This window comes from Rosa rugosa, chromosome 5, assembly GCF_958449725.1.
Source record: "Rosa rugosa chromosome 5, drRosRugo1.1, whole genome shotgun sequence".
Lineage (NCBI taxonomy): Eukaryota > Viridiplantae > Streptophyta > Magnoliopsida > Rosales > Rosaceae > Rosa > Rosa rugosa.
In genome coordinates, this window is record NC_084824.1 from 32,370,042 (window position 1) to 32,386,365 (window position 16,324).

Below are 16,324 nucleotides of genomic sequence, written 5' to 3' on the forward strand. Positions count from 1 at the left end.
GTAATACCTAAAAACTGAACGGTCGAGATGTGGATATGCGACCGAAAAGTGACCGAAAACTCGAACTTCACATGTTAATTTCAAAGTGGAGCTCCGCTCTGGATAAAATCTATATATATATATATATATATATATATATATATACTATTATTAAGAGAACCCACTTTGTTAGTCAAAGTGGACGTGAAAAGACATGAAGACCCTCATACCATATATTATTTTTAAATAATTTCTAATATTTGAAGGGTATTATATATATACTATTATTAAGAGAACCCACTTTGTTAGTCAAAGTGGACGTGAAAAGACATGAAGACCCTCATACCATATATTATTTTTAAATAATTTCTAATATTTGAAGGGTATTATAGTAAATAATAATAAACTAATTATAAATTTTTAAAATAAAAAAATAGGTTCCCACTAACCCATTTTGTACGTGGATAACTTCCCACTACCCTATTATGCAGATAACTTCCCACTACCTTCATTTGCAATAACTCCCCATATTTATCTAACTTCAATAATTATCAAGACATAAATATTACAAAAAGAAAATTTAAAACGAAAAATCTGTTTTACATATGCATAGCATATGTGGGCAAGACTAGTATATATCAGTATTAATTAAGCCAATAAGGCTTATGGTTAAATTTTCAAAAACCCACAATTTACCCTTCTTTGATTATAGTCTAAAAATTTATAATTTAACACATGAAGGATAAAATAGTAAATATAATAGCAAACTGAATTGAAGAAATTACCAAAAAAAAATATCTTAGACGTTTTGTTAACTGCAATGGCAGTTTCTGTTTTTTTTTTTTTGGGAATTGGCAGTTTAAATAAAAAAAAATACTTTTTTTTTTTGTAGAGAAAAAAAAAATTACTTATTAAACAAAAAGGTATTCATAATTTCATAAAAAATAAACATTTTTTTATAGAAATTACTAAAACAAATAAAAACTCAAATAAATATTGTAGATACAAATAAAATATAAAAAAAATAAAAAAGGCGAATTGACACACGCGTGAGCATATGTGGGCAAGAGTATATCTTATATAAGAGCATCTCCAACCATTTAGTCAAAAGCCAAAGCCATATGCAAAATATGACTCCCCTAATGTCATCACTATTCATTCAATTTTTGCATCTCCAACCATCTTTAGTCAAAAGCCAAAGTCATTTAATAAATTAATCATTTTCGAGAATTAAATTAATCATCTTCAGCTGAAATTGCAGCACATGCAGCGGGGCCCACCATTTTTTCAGCCAAAGAAATTTGGCTTTCGTTCTACAAACTTGAGTCATTTTGACTCCAATTATGGCTCAAGAGTCAAAATAGCTAAAGCAAGAGCATGGTTGGAGATCCCTCTACCAAAAAGCCAAAGTCAAAATGACTTATAGCTAAATGGTTGGAGATGCTCTTAGTGAGATTTGACACTTTGTGAAAACTTCAAACCCGAGTCGTCGTCTTCAAGCTCTCTGCGATTTGCAAATAGAGTTCTGCGGGACGAAAGCTGTGGAGTTATCGGATCTTGGGGACGAGGCTTCTATCGGTGAGGACAAGCGCTTGCAATCACACCAAAGGTTTCACTTTTAAGGTTGGTGTTCTGAATCTCATCCCTGTTCCATTGAATTTCTGTGTATTTGCTGTTGTGAGTTTTCTGGGTTTTGTGAATTTGGGGTGTTCTGAGTGTGTAAAGTGGGCTTTGGGGATGGGTTTTGGTGTTTTTGACACAGTTGGGATTTCTGGATCCACTAGATGGTCGAATCTGGGTCAAGTGTTTGTTGGTTGTTTGTTCTTGTTTTTGTGTTTTCTGGGTAAACTGTTGCTGATGTTCTTGGCGATAACTGATGTAAGAATAGGCTAGATCTGTGTTTGTGCTAACTGGTGTGGGTTTTAGGGTTTGGGATGGCTAACGTCATAGAGATATCGAGCAGTGAGGATTCCGGGTCTGACGTGTCGTTCAGCGCGGCGGATAGGATATTTATTGACTCGTTGCGTCCGTCTGCCCATGCAGGAACCTCACTGCCAGAACCGCTAGAGGTTGAGCCGCTACAGACCATACCTTGGGAAGTAGCCATGGGTCATGCGTCACGTCCGGAGAGCTCTAAGGCGGGTGAGGTGGCTGCGGCCAAAGCTAGGCGCGACGAGCGTTTGGCGAGTAACAGCGCCGCCAGCGGGTCCGCTGGGGATGAGGAAACAGCCGGGGAGGACGCTGAGTCAGCGTGGTTCCTCCAGGATGGCACCCCTGTTGACGAGGCAGGAGGGCGGATGAATGTCGCCGCCGTTACCAAGATGAAACGGACGTTCCGGCTGCCGGGCTCTGTGAAGCTGCGCCCGCCAACGGTGGATGAGAAGGCGTCGATTCTCCCAGTGGGATTTGTGGCCGTTCACGAAGCGATATTCCGCCAAGGAGTGACACTACCGCTGGTGCCCAATCTGCAAATCCTGGTGTGTGAATTCGGCCTTGCGTTCGGTCAGATTTGTCCCAACATGTGGCGTCTGATGCTGGCAATGAACTCACTGTGGCGGTTGTCCGGGTGCGAGGGGCCTACCGTGGCGGAAGTGCTTCACTTTTACGAGCTGGTGTACGTGAAGCGCCAGGGTTGTAGAGGGCAAGTGAACCTGAGCCGCCGCCAGGGAGCGCCCAAGCTGATCGAGAATCTGAGGGATTCGATGTCCTACTGGCGGGGGACCTTCTGCGTCGCCACAGAGGGGTGGGAGTATCAGGCTGGGGCGAACGAAGAAGGGCCGACGTTTAGGATTAAGTCGGAGTTCCAACCTATCCGAGGTTGGTAACCAGTTTCCGCTGGACGTAGCTGACGGGGTTTTTTATCTTGCAGACTTGGTATTTTTACTAATCCACTTGTGTTTGTGCAGCGGGACTGCGGTACAACCTAACGCGCGAGGAGGAGTGTCGCGTGGCGCGGATCAGAGGCTGTTGGCGGAACCGCAACTTGCTGGACTTTAGACTTCTGACTGGCTGGGAGTTGTTAGTCGAGCAGAAACTTACTCGCTCCGTTGGTAAGAAATTTCAGCCAGATTGATCTCTCTTTTGTAATAAGTAGCCGAGACTGACTGGTTTATATATATATATATATATATATTTTAGAGACTCCGCCAGGCAATAAATCGAGTCGTGACGCTTTCGAAAAAGCCATGGACCGCGCAGAGATAGACAACTTTCTGGAGACCATGTATGCCGAGGGGCTGGTGGCCCAGCAGACGGTGGTGAACCCCGAGACACTGGCGCTGAGCCAGTCCGAGGTTCCGGTGGTGTTGCCAATGCCGCACCACTCCCATCTTGGTGAGGATGGTCTGCCGGTAGTGCAGGCGGGGGCCCAAGTGGCCGGCGGGAAGAAGGGAGGCGCTGCAGCTGGGCAGCAGAAAGAGCGGATGCCTGCCAACAGGCGTGGCCCCCAAAAGGAGAGGGTGGTGTCGCCAGCGGAGACTGTCATTGCGCCAAGGGAGGAACCGCCGGTGAGGGTGACGAGGACCGCCGCCGGGAATCAAAGGGCGCTGGAGAGAAAACGTCGGCAGGTTGACTCTCCTGACGAGGAAGAGGGGGAGGACGTGGAGGTGATCGGGTCCCGCCGACAGAAGAATGCCCGAGAAGCCCCTTCGAAAACTGTCGTGGTGGAGGGAGAGGCGCCCGGCGTTAGTGAGCTGGACTCATTTGCCGAGTATGCGGCGTTCATGACAGATAGTGAGCGGGAGTTCCTCTTCCATCTCTGCGAACGGCTTGGGTTCGGCGGCCTAGCCGGTATCTCGCGCCCCACAGCAATTGACCAATCACCCTTCAGCTCGGCGTTTGGTCAGATATCGGCGGGACTGCACGACATGTTCGTGGCGGCGTCAAAGCAACCCCTGGTTGAGGGGGAGCTCAGGGAGGAAATCTAAGGTCTCCAGAGGGAGTTGGCGGGGGCGAAGGAGAAACTGGCGGAGGCAGAGCGGCGCCTGGCGAAGGCGGAGTGTGACTTTGCCGACGCCCGCGGTAAGCTCAACGTGGCCATCGAGCGGGACTTGGAGAGGAATGAGCGCGTCTCCAAGTTGGAGCAAGACGTCGCGCTGCTGCAGGAGCGGATTGCCGCTAAGGACAAAAAGCTTATTATCGTGCAGCGGGAGTCCGCCGCCAAGGCGACGGAGCTGAAGCGGCTGGAAGGCCAGGTTGCCCGTTTGAGAGCTGAAGGGGATACTACCGCGGCCGCTGCTGTTGAAGCATTCAAGCAGTCGGCGGAGTTTAAGAAGGCGATGACCGAGTCAGCGAAGGCTGGAGCCCTGGCAAACATAGACATGCTGAAGCGGAAGGGCGCCATCGACTTCGTCAAAGCGTCACAGCCTGATGCGCTGCCGGCCAAGAGTACCCCGCCGGAGAAAGACGTCGTGGCCGCCCCAGCGGGAAGTGCCCGCTCAGGCAGTGGAGAAAGTGGCGCACATCCGGCGGAAGGGTCTCAGCAGACTCCCAACCCCACCCCGTCGGAGGTGTCGCGCGCTGGATTCCTGGCGGCGCACACTCGGGCGGATGGTACCATAGAGACCCCAAGTCCGACAGCACGAGGGTCCGATCAAACGAGTCGAGCGATCGTGCCGCCGCCTGCTGAAGCAGAAGATGTCGAAGGCAACCCCTGAAGCCAGCTGGGACCGCTGCAGATCTTCTTACTCTTTTTTTTGTAGCCGCTGAGGCATAACATTTTGTAATGTATGTTGCGAAATAAAATGAAATTTTGAATTGGTGTTTGCTAGGATGTGTTTGTACTGCTAGTACTTTGAGTTATATTTTGCTTTTGCCAATCAATGAAACATTAAAGGAATTAAAATTGGTCCAAGTGCACCACGTAGCGGACGAGGTCCGATGACGATTGCTGACGTTGCCAGTTGCCCTCAGTGCTAGACTTGGTAACAATGGTTTGAATAATTCCTCGTTTCATTGATAGCTGATTGATCAGCGTACAAAAGTGGGGTAGTACCCGTTGGGTAGCTTCCCTTAGCTAAATATTGAACAAAAATTTAGCTAAGTCAAGATGCTCCTGGGTAGCGGTCTGACTATTTGTAGTAATACCGAAGGTGTTCAGTATTCCAAGGGTGGGTCGATGTGACGCCATCCTTGTCCATTAAGTAGAAGGTGCCTGGGCTAACGACTTCCACAATTTTGTATGGGCCTTCCCAAGTTGGGCGGAGCTTTGTTGGTGGCGGAATGACTTCCTTCATTACCCAGTCCCCCAATTGGAGGTTCCGGGATTTGACCCTGGCGTTGTAGAAACGCGATACCAGCCTTTTGTTTTGCAAGTTGTGCAAATGGGCCTTGTGTCTTTTTTCTTCTAGGAGGTCCCTGTCCAAGTTGATGCCATCGCTATTGGTGTTTGGGCAGTAGCCCTCGACCCTAGCGGTAGGCTGAGTTACTTCAATAGGTAGGACCGCCTCTGTGCCGAACATCATACAGAAAGGAGTTTCGCCGGTGGCGGTAGTTGGAGTTGTTCGGATGGCCCATAGGACTTCTGGAAGCTTCTCCGCCCACAATCCCTTGGCGTTGTCGAGCTTCTTTTTTAGCAGCTTCTTGATTATCTTGTTTGCTGCTTCGACCTGGCCGTTGGTTTGGGGATGGGCGACAGATGCAAAACTTAACTTGGTGCCCAAGTTGGCGGTGAACGATATGAGTTCTTTGTTGTTGAACTGTGTACCGTTGTCTGTAATGATTGTGTGTGGGACACCATAACGGCAGTAGATGTTCTTCCAGAGGAAGCGAATGACCTTGGCGGTAGTAATTGCCGTCAGTGGCTCCGCCTCTATCCACTTGCTGTTGTAGTCGATGGCTACAATGATGTACTTGAACTGGCCATTGGCGGTTTGGAACTTTCCCATCAAATCGAGGCCCCACGTGGAGTGAATCCAAGGGCCGATGATGACGGACAGTGGTTCTGCCGGTGCATGTGGGAGATCTGCAAATTGTTGGCATTTGTGGTAAGACCTCGAAATTTGCCGGGCGTCATCACCAAGTGTGGGCCAGAAGTAGCCCTGTCGCAATGTGCGGTTGGCTAAGGATCTGGCGCCTGAGTGGTTTCCACATTCCCCGCCATGGATTTCCGCTAGGACGATCTTTCCCTCCTCTGGGGTTAGACAGCGGAGGTTGGGATGGGTGGATCCTTGGCGGTAAAGCTTGCCATTCTGGATGTTGTAACGGGTTGCTCTCCGCTTGAGCTGTCTTGCCTGGACCTTATCTTCTGGCAATGTGCCGCTGCGCTTATATGCAATGATCTCGTCCATCCAGCTGGGGTTGACTTCAATGTTGAAGATCTCCGCCAGGGTCTTTGTGATGCTTGGTTTATCAAGGTACTCCACCCTTGTGTCCGCCGGGCTCTGATGTGGCTGGGCAGTTGCCAGCCTCGCCAGTGAATCAGCCTTGGCGTTCTTTTCCCTGGGGATTTGTGTGATGGTGTGAAATTTGAACTTTTTTAGCAACGTTTTGATGTACCCCAAATATGCCGCTAACTGTTGGTCCTTGGCTTGGAAGCTGTCGTTGACCTGGTTAACGACTAATTGAGAGTCGCTGAATATGTTGACGCTGTCAGCCCCTGAGTCAATGGCGAGGAGCAGACCGGCGATGAGTGCCTCGTACTCCGCCATGTTGTTTGAAGCTTTGAAGTTGAATCTCAACGCGTACTCCGCGTTCAGTCCCCCGGGTCCTGTTAAGATGACTCCGGTGCCGCTGGCCTTGGCGCTGGCGGAGCCATCCACGTGCAGGTTCCAATCTGACTGTAGGGGAATTGCCTCCTCAACGGTTACCATTTCTGTTCCGTGCCCCGTCTCAGTACCGGGTTCTGGCTGACGCTCGGTGAGTTCAGCAATGAAGTCCGCCACTGCCTGGCCCTTCATGGCGGTTCTTGGCTTATATTCTATGTCGAACTCGCTGAGCTCAATGGCCCACTTGCTGAGGCGCCCCGAGTGTTCTGGGCTTTGCATTACTTGCCTCAGCGGTTGATTGGTTAACACATGGATCGTGTGAGCCTGGAAGTATTGGCGAAGGCGCCTGGCGGCAACGATAAGTGCGAGGGCCAGTTGCTCCAAGGGAGGATATCTTGATTCTGCTCCGTTCATGCCTCTACCAGCGTAGAACACTGGGAGCTCATCTTGGCCTTCCCGCCGGACAATGGCGCAACTTATCGCCGATGTCGAGACTGCTAGGTATATGAATAGTATTTCTCCTTGCACAGGGACAGCAAGGAGAGGGACTGCCACCAGGTATTCCTTCAAGCTCTGGAATGCCGCCTGACATTCTGGGTTCCAGTCGATGACCTTCTTGTGAGTTGTTTTGAGGAGTTTGAAGAATGGGGCACACTTATCAGTGAGTCGAGAGATGAATTGAGAAAGGGCGGTTAACTTGCCCTGGAGGCATTGGACGTCCACCTTATACTCGGGGTCCGCCAGGTTAAGGATGGCCTGCACCTTGTCTGGGTTAGCCTCGATGTCTCGCTCGCTGACGATGTATCCCAGGAATTTGCTAGCGGTGACCGCAAAGAAACATTTTTTTGGCCAAGAGAATAGTTACTATGACCTTGAGGTTTGCCACATGTCCGCTGGCTTTTATGCTCTTAACTAGCATGTCGTCCACGTAGACCTCGATGATTTTTCCCAGATGCTCAGCGAACATGGCGTTCATCAACCGCTGGTAAGTTGCACCGGCATTCTTCAGACCGAAAGGCATGACATTGTAGCAGTAGAGGCCTTTGTCAGTGGTGAAGGTGGTGCACTCCTGGTCGCTGGGGTGCATCTTGATCTGATTATATCCGGAGAAAGCGTCCATCATGCTGAGGAGCTCATGTCCGACAGTTGAATCGACTAGCTGATCGATACGAGGTAGCGGGAAACTATCCTTTGGGCATGCCTTGTTGAGATTTTTGAAGTCGACACACATCCGCCACTTGCCGCTGGGCTTTTTGACCATTACCAAATTGGAGATCCACTGGGGATAAATGACCTGGCGGATGAATCCAATGTCCTAGAGTTTGGCGACCTCCTCTCCGATTGCCCGATATTTTTCCTCATCAAAGGCCCTCCGTTTCTGCTTGATGGGATAAAAAGAGGGTTTGATGGTCAGCTTATGAGTGATAATGTCAGGAGAGATACCTGGCATGTCCGCGTAGGACCATGCAAAGACGGCGGCGTTATCACGTAGGAATTGAATGAGTTCTGCCTCCACGTCTGGGTCTAGCTGGGCTCCTATGTGGACTGTCCGCTCAGGGTGTTCGTCTGAGATGCAGACAACCTTCAACGACGTGTCCGGATTGACCGGTTCCTTCTTTACATATTTCTCCTCTTCATCTCTAGGATCCTCAAAGATGTCTGGTGGCGGTGCCTCATTACCCACCGTTAGAATTTCGTGGCGGCGCGCTAACCGCGCTATAGTCGTTGAATAACATTCTCGTGCCAGCTGCTGGCTTCCCCTCACACAGCCCGTGCCGTTGGGCGTGGGGAACTTCATGAGAAGCATGTACCCGGCAATGATGCACTTGAGCTTGTTTAGCGCTGGTCGACCAATGATGGCGTTGTACGAACTGAAACAGTCGACAACAATGAACTCCGTATGTACCTCCGCCATGCATGGACTGGTGCCAATAACCAGTCGCATGTAATCCGACCCCAGCGGTTGTGTAACGTCGCCGGAGAAGCTGAGCAGAGGCTCGTGATCCTGGAGTAGTTTTTTGTTCCGCTTGAGATGGTCGTAGCAACCGCTGAAGATGACGTTGACAGCGGACCCGCTATCCACCAGGATTCTCCCCACCGAGAATTTGCCAAGAATGGCATCAACCAAGAATGGGTCGTCATGGGGTAAATGCACTCCGTGTTCCTCCTCCTCTGAGAAGGTAATAGGTTCCCAACCTGATCTTGGGAGTTTGGCGGACCTCTCGTAGCGGATGTTGCAGACCTCCTTCGGATGATTAGCGCGTGCATAGCGCTTTCTTGCCCTGTGAGACATGCTGGTGATTGGAGCACCGCCATCGATGGTGTTGATGCGGCCCAAGGTCTCAACGTTGGCGATTACTGGCGGTGGTTGGCGCACCTTGAACTGCTCCAACTTGCCGTCACGATACAAGGTCTCAACGGCCGTTTTGAGAGCATTGCAGCCGTTGGTATTGTGGCCGCTGTCCTCGTGGTATTTGCACCACCTGCCGGTGTTCCTGGGTTTACCCTTTTTGGGTACCTTGGAGGGGGTGGCGGTGGGATCTGATCCTTGCACTGATTGTAGATGTCCTCATACGAGGCCGTGAGGACTGTGAATACTGCATACCGCTGCGAGGATTCCGCCTGTTTGTTGCGGTTATCCCCATGGGTAGGGCGGTTGCCCTTGTTGTAGTGTTGGTCCTTCTGCCGCTTGTTCTGGTGGTGACCCGGCTGCCACTCCCTTTTCTTGTCAGCTGGCGGTGCTGACTGGATCTTGTCAGCGGTTTCCTGATGAATGGGGGATGGCTGTGTTGACTTTGCTGGAGTTGCTGGTGGCGGTGGGGCCTCTCCATATGTGATGAATTCCGCCTGGGCGTGAATGACCGCCTCACTCATGACGTGGTCATACGTCGCATTGGGATGATTGTAGTTGAGATGATAAAGGAATGGTCCCTTGAGAAGTCCTTTCCTAAAGGCCGCCGATGCCATTGTTTTGTCTAAGTCACGGCACTGAGACGCTGCCGCTCGCCACCTTGTGACAAAGGCCTTCAGTGATTCGTCCTCCCCCTGCTTGACGCTGAACAGCTGACTTGTGTTGTGATGCCCAGCGGATAATAAGATGAACCGGGAGAGGAAAGCGTGTGACAGTGCATGGAATGAGCTGACAGACCCCGGCGGACACTCAAAGAACCAGTTCATTGCCTCGCCATCCAAAGTTTCGCTGAAAAAGTGACACAAGGTGGCGTCGTCGAATCCCTTGTTGTTGGTGACTTTCTTGAAAGTGTCCATGTCGACGAAGGGATCAGACATTCCGCCGTAATGCGACATCTTTGGGGTTTTTGCATATGCCGGTCTGACAGCCTGCAAAATTTCAGCGGTGAAGGGCCCGGGTCTGGAAGCGAAGAGCGGATTCTGAGTTGGCGCTGGGGCGCCCGACTCCGCCCTGATCAACCTCTGCTCCAGCTGGTGCATCCTTTCCAAAATCTGGGCGGTTGCATCGTCGGCGGAATCAGCCTGAATGATCCGCTGGGCCAGTTTGCGCCTCGGCACAGGCGGACTGCCTACAGTCCTCGCCCTGGCCTCCGAGCGGTTGGTGTGCGGGAGTGATTCCGCCTCCTGCTCTAACATTAGTTGGAGTATGGGTGGTGGCCCCATTCCCAACAACTCAGGTGGGTTCAGCGGTACTTGCATCTGTATGACCGGTCCTGGTACCGATGTGCCGGTGCCGGGTCGACTACCCCGGGTGCTACGTGACTGCTCGCTCTGTGCTGGGCGGGCGTTGGCCTCCAGCGTTCTCTTTAGTTCCTCAAAACGTGTCATGAGCGTAGCCACCTGTCTTTGGGCCTCAGCCTTTTCCTTGCGCTCCTCCTCACGTTCTCTGTTTGCCTTATGAAGATCCGCCAGTGCTAGCTCGTACATAGTGACGAGATCTTGGCCCGGCGGGCGGCTGCTGCTTGGATTTGTTTCACCGCCGGGGTTGTGAATAGTGCGTGGTTAACGCCTACCGCTGGGTCGGAGGGTTGGGGAAGGGTGGACTGGTCCGCCTGTTCCTCAACGTTTCCTCCGCTACCGTTAGTCATGGTGGATGTGGTGGGATGACCTTTTGTTCAAGGATTCCCACAGACGGCGCCAATGTTAATGTCTAGAAGTCCGGCGGTAGCTGAACTTTAGTTAACGCTGATCCGATGAGCGGATCGATACTTGTGGTGTTCTCAAAGCCTCCGTTACCTGTCAAGTAAAATACAAAGGGCGTCAGAGGGAGACCGCGTTGGGCGGTCTTCGACTCTCCGATGCCTAAGTTAGTCAATGTATTTATGTTGACAAAGTAACAGTAGGTAAGTATTGAATGCGTAATTAATGAGGAGAGAGGAGAGAACCTTTTATAGGTGAGGAAGAGGTTGATCTTCTCTTTGTTTTCGATGTGGGACTGATATGCTTCAGTTCCCAGTTTCAGAAGCTTCTGATGCTATCTTGGCGTGGCGCGTGGCGGCACGTCGCCGCCGATCTGGAGGTGGTCCGACTTTGGGCTGTAGCCCGCCTGGCGGTGTGCCTGCATGTCATTCCTTCGGTTGGAATGAGTACCTTTGGCGGTACAATAAGCGTGGCCCATTATAGCTAATTATGCTTGCAAATGTACATGTATGTACACTCCCGAATTTATAAGGGATGCCATCTTAAGCGATATTCATCGCTAATTTAATGAAAGTTTTTTTTTTTTTTTTTTTTTAAATTGTAATAACCTTATTATCGGTTGTGACTTAAATCCTTAAGCATGTTAGCAATATGCATTTCTCTTGTTTCCTTAGTGTGGTGCAACTATTTAATCTTAGGCCCCGTTTGGTTGACTGGAATCATAAAAAGGGAAAATGAATTGAACTCCTTTCCTTAACTACCTTGGAATGGAAAGGGATTTAATATTTCCCTTTCAACGTTTGGATGAAACTGGAACTGCAATCATGATTAGGAAAAACATATTTCAGATTTTCCAGTAATACCCAGGGCAATAATATAGTTATTACTAATAATACTCGTCCTTGGATATAAAAGATCATAAAATGTCAAAAGTATTGAAAGTAATGTTTATAGCCATCACAAGTAAATCAAACAAATTGCACTTGCACAAGGAGACACGTTGAAATTACACTTGCTCATGATTCATTTGGATTCTGGACTCATAATATAGAAATTGTATGATAGTGTATTTGCAGAGTCCTACGTCCTTCGTTCATACAAATTTCCAGTTCATGAGCTTGTTGCTTTAATCGTATCTCACCACAGACCACAGTAATTGTACAAGAGGAGTAAAAGTTAGAGAAATTAAAACATCACTAATGGTTGGTTATATGTAGATCAGGGTAAAATCAAGACTGAATTTTGCAAAGGCTTCTGTCATCTATGCATGGAAGAATAGAGTAGAATTACATCGATCAATAAGGAGCAGACAAAAAAAAGTGGCTGGGGGAAAGCAAATATATAAATATCAAGGATGATCCATTTGTTACTGCAGTGACTTCCATCAATCTTATTTCGTCTACGTTGATAACGATACAACAATATTAAAGGAGATAGACTCGAGGTTAAGTTTTAAAATTGCTCTACAATTAATGAGGGGTATATAACGTCATTTGGCTATTCCCAGTATGGTTGGAATTGAAATACCACCTCATAGGCATTAATCTATTTCCACCCTAAAGACGGAATTGATTCCATATCAGCTGGCTCTTTCGTTTCCATTTCGTACCTAAAATTAAGGCCAAAGCATTGGAAAAGGAAATGGTTTCCTTTTCCAGTCACCAATTCCAACAAAACAAACGGGGCCTTAGGGGAAATGATCATTTACCCAATTTTAGCTTAAAAATTGCCCACTTACCCAAACACTCTAAGAGATTATTTCCCTAATACCCAATTTAGTATTTTTAATTCATTTTTATTTATTTTTTGGACAATTTTGCCCTCTCATTCTTTGTCACTTTGAGAAAGAAGTCATTGGAGACCTTGCTTGACTCCGGCGACTGGTGACCCGACGCCGGCAACCAGTGGCCGGACTCCGGCGACCGGCGACCTGACTCCGACGACCTTTGACCAGAATCCGGAATCCGGCTACCGGACTGGTGACCAGATTCCAGCTTCTGAATTTATTGCCCCCCAATAATACCCAATAACCATATTATTGTCCCCCAGTAATCATATTATTGCCCCCCAATGCTCATATTATTGCCTCCCAATAATCATATTATCGCCCTTCAGTGAATTGCATAAACTCCCAAAACCAAAATGAATACACTACAGGCACAATTGATCAATTTATATGCATATTATTGCCCCCCAATAATCATATTATTGCTCTCCAATAATCATATTATTGCACTCTAGTGAGTTGCATAAACTCCCAAAACCAAAATGAATACACCACAAGCACAATTGATCAATTTATATGTTTAATTCTACATGTTCACTTTTTTTTTTCCTTCCCCATTCTTGGAGGTCACAGTTTACCAAGAAAAAAAAAAAAATTGGGCCACCCAGAAAAGTAGGAAACGTTTCACCACCAGCACCTGCTTGTACGCGAAGAAGAAACGTTTCACCGCCGACTTGATAGTCTGCATCGCCTGCAGCAGATCGCCGCCTCCTGGATCCTTTTCCCGCCCATCGGGTCCACCTCCACTCCCAACACGTTCGGTACCTTATGCTTCAAGTCCTTACACAGCTTGGTGATCTCCACCAGTCGCTTCGATCTAAAGCAAAACGACTCTGTATCGTCCACCGTTTTGATCTTCAACTGGTTCTTGAGCCGGAGAAAGTCCTTCGGGTCCATTAACAGGTGGAGGTCTTCGATTTCTGCGAGAAGCTTCCAGAAGTAATAGTCGGCGGCGGCCTTTTCGAAGTCGCTATACTCGACGCGGTAGTTCACGCGCTTGGGCTCGAGGACCTACCTGGGCTCGATGGACTGGCCGGCGGTGATGGCCGAGAAGCCGCCAAGGGAGCTGTTGCCAGACCGACGACGGTGGTTTGGGTGAAGAGGCAGATTTGAGAGAGAGAGAGAGAGAGACTGAGAGAGGATAGAGATCGATGGGTTTCAATTTCCTTCAATTTAATAATAGGGATCAAAACTGTCAATAGATGTTAGATTGGGTAAGTGGGGTTAAAAAACTCTTAGTGGAGTAAGTGGGCAATTTTTAAGCTGAAATTGGGTAAGTGGTCACGACCCCTTAATCTTAAACCCAATGCAACTTCTTTTGGTTTTTATTTTGATTTGTCTTTTCTTCTAAATTTATATAAAAGACTTGTCGACTTTACTTCATTTATCATTATTGTGGAACTTTAAGAAGGTCTGGATTTCCTAGTTTTTGAGGAGATATGAATATGAGTTTATATAGAACCCCAAGTGAACCAATTTTGTCTGTTAACTTATTTTCTTGACAAACAAACTTGTTGCTAAAGACACATATTAGAAATAAGACAAGTACCATTTTCATTTGAAAAGCCATAATTAATTATATTTTTATTTATATTTAATTGGATATTACGATATAAATTTTAACAATAATGGCCCAAGAAGGTCCAAAACTTAGGCCGGATCGGCTTTGAGCGTACATGTGATATGGCAAGACGCCTTCACTGAAAGTCCAAACAACAAAAGAAGGTAATATAGTTAAGGAAATACCCCTAGACCATAAACCCAGGTGTAACGACCCAAATCCAATTAGGCCAAAGTTTTGTTTACCCCAACGGCGCCAAAAATTGATACGCTAAAAGCAAGCGCATAATTTAACCCTGAAATGTCATTAGTAGTATAAAGTAAATAGGGATCGTTCTATTCCGGGGATTGAGGGTACACCTGTCATTGTCAAACAATTAAACAATTAAAATTAAAACAAAGTATAATATTCACACATATGCACATTATTTACGAATTCAAAGGGGGTTTTTGATTTTGGTTTTTCCGAAAATAAAACTAAATTAACAAAATAATTAAAATGCTAAAACATAAAAATACAAATGGAATGCAAGAACAAAGATCAAAGTCGAAACTCATGATTAAAATTTATTCAAGTTCATCATTGTTCATCATAGTCATGCAAGAGGAGTTGATCATGTGAAACGTTAAAAGCAAACAATTTCCCATATTTTACTTTCGATGCTAATTAATCTAAGTGAAAGCACATAGACTAACCCTATCAAACATGCATTCAAGCCCTAGAAAGCTAGTCAATCATACATGTTTAACGCAATAAGTACCTAGAAAGGCTATCAACTCAAATGTGCAACTTAGTATGAAAAAGTCCACCTAATTGCAATCTTCTTTGATTAAATTCGGTTTTTGTACAAAACCTTTACTACTTGTTGATTCAAGAACACAAAACCAAAAAGTTGATTCATGTTCTTAAATTCGTAGCAACATCCACATAAAAACCCTAAATGTTTCGAACCATTCAAGATTATCATATAAAAGATTTCTATCATGCAAATTTAATCAAACACTCACACAAAAGCAACCATAAATCGCAATATATGAATCTGAAAATTAACAATTAACCATAAAATTTCAGAAACTAAAACTTGTTCAAACATATGTGTCAACTAAGGCAAAACCAACGAAAATACAAACAAAGTTACAAGGAGAATCGGATTACACCGTGATGAAGGTGAGATGAATGAAGTGATGATGTGGTCTCTTGAATTTCGAAAGCAATCTTCAAGGTGGAGGATGGATGATGTTCACGGCTTGTCTTCTTCTTCCTTGGCCTTGCTTGCACTTCGTGGTTGCCCTAGAGGATGGAGAGAAGCACGGCTAGGCTAGAGAGTTTTCTGAATTTTTTCTCAAAGTATAAAACGCAAAAAAGAGGAACCCCTTGCGTTGAGAAGAGGGAACAATATATAGGGGACGGCCCCTAGGTCTCCAATCCGTCCAAAACCCTAAGACTTCTCACGGCAACAATGTGCTAACTCCACATAATTTCCTCCAATAGAATTTTGCCAAGTAAGCCCTATGAGGTGTCTCAACCAATCACAAAATTCTCCTTTAATTCTCTAAATAATCTTGGCCAAAATTCTTGAGATAATTTCTGATTTTCTGCTTTTAAATTCGGCCAAAACTCTTTAGGGAATGTAGGAATGTATCTAGACTCCTTTTTGGCCGTTTCTTGGTCTCCACACTTTGGCTTTCCTTAAAACTCTCCCCTAGAATCTCTCTTTGCCGAATTCTCTAGGGTTTCTTCATGTATATCACGGCAACTTCCTCCTTTTCCTCTTGGCTTGGACGGCAAAAGATATTCTAGGGTTTATCTCTTGATGTATTTCCATAAAAATAACCCTAGAAAATCTCCCTAGAAAATCTCCTTTTAATTTCTGATTTTTGGACGCCACTTCCTTGTTTCTCTCTTTGGTTTTCACGGCAACAACATCCTAGGGTTTATTCCATGCGTCACAAACCCTAATCCCTTGGGCCTTGATGGGCCATGATCCATTTTGCCGAAAATCCACTTCATTCTTGGGCTTTGTTGCGTCATCTTCAAGCCTTCTTATTTTCCAACGCAAAACACTTCATTTCTTTCATGTCTTTTCATAGTTGCGTTGGAAACTTCATTGGTAAGCTCCCCTCCATTTCGCAGGGTTTCCTGGTTGCACTAGGAAAGCTTGTTTCTTCATTTCTGCTCAAATGT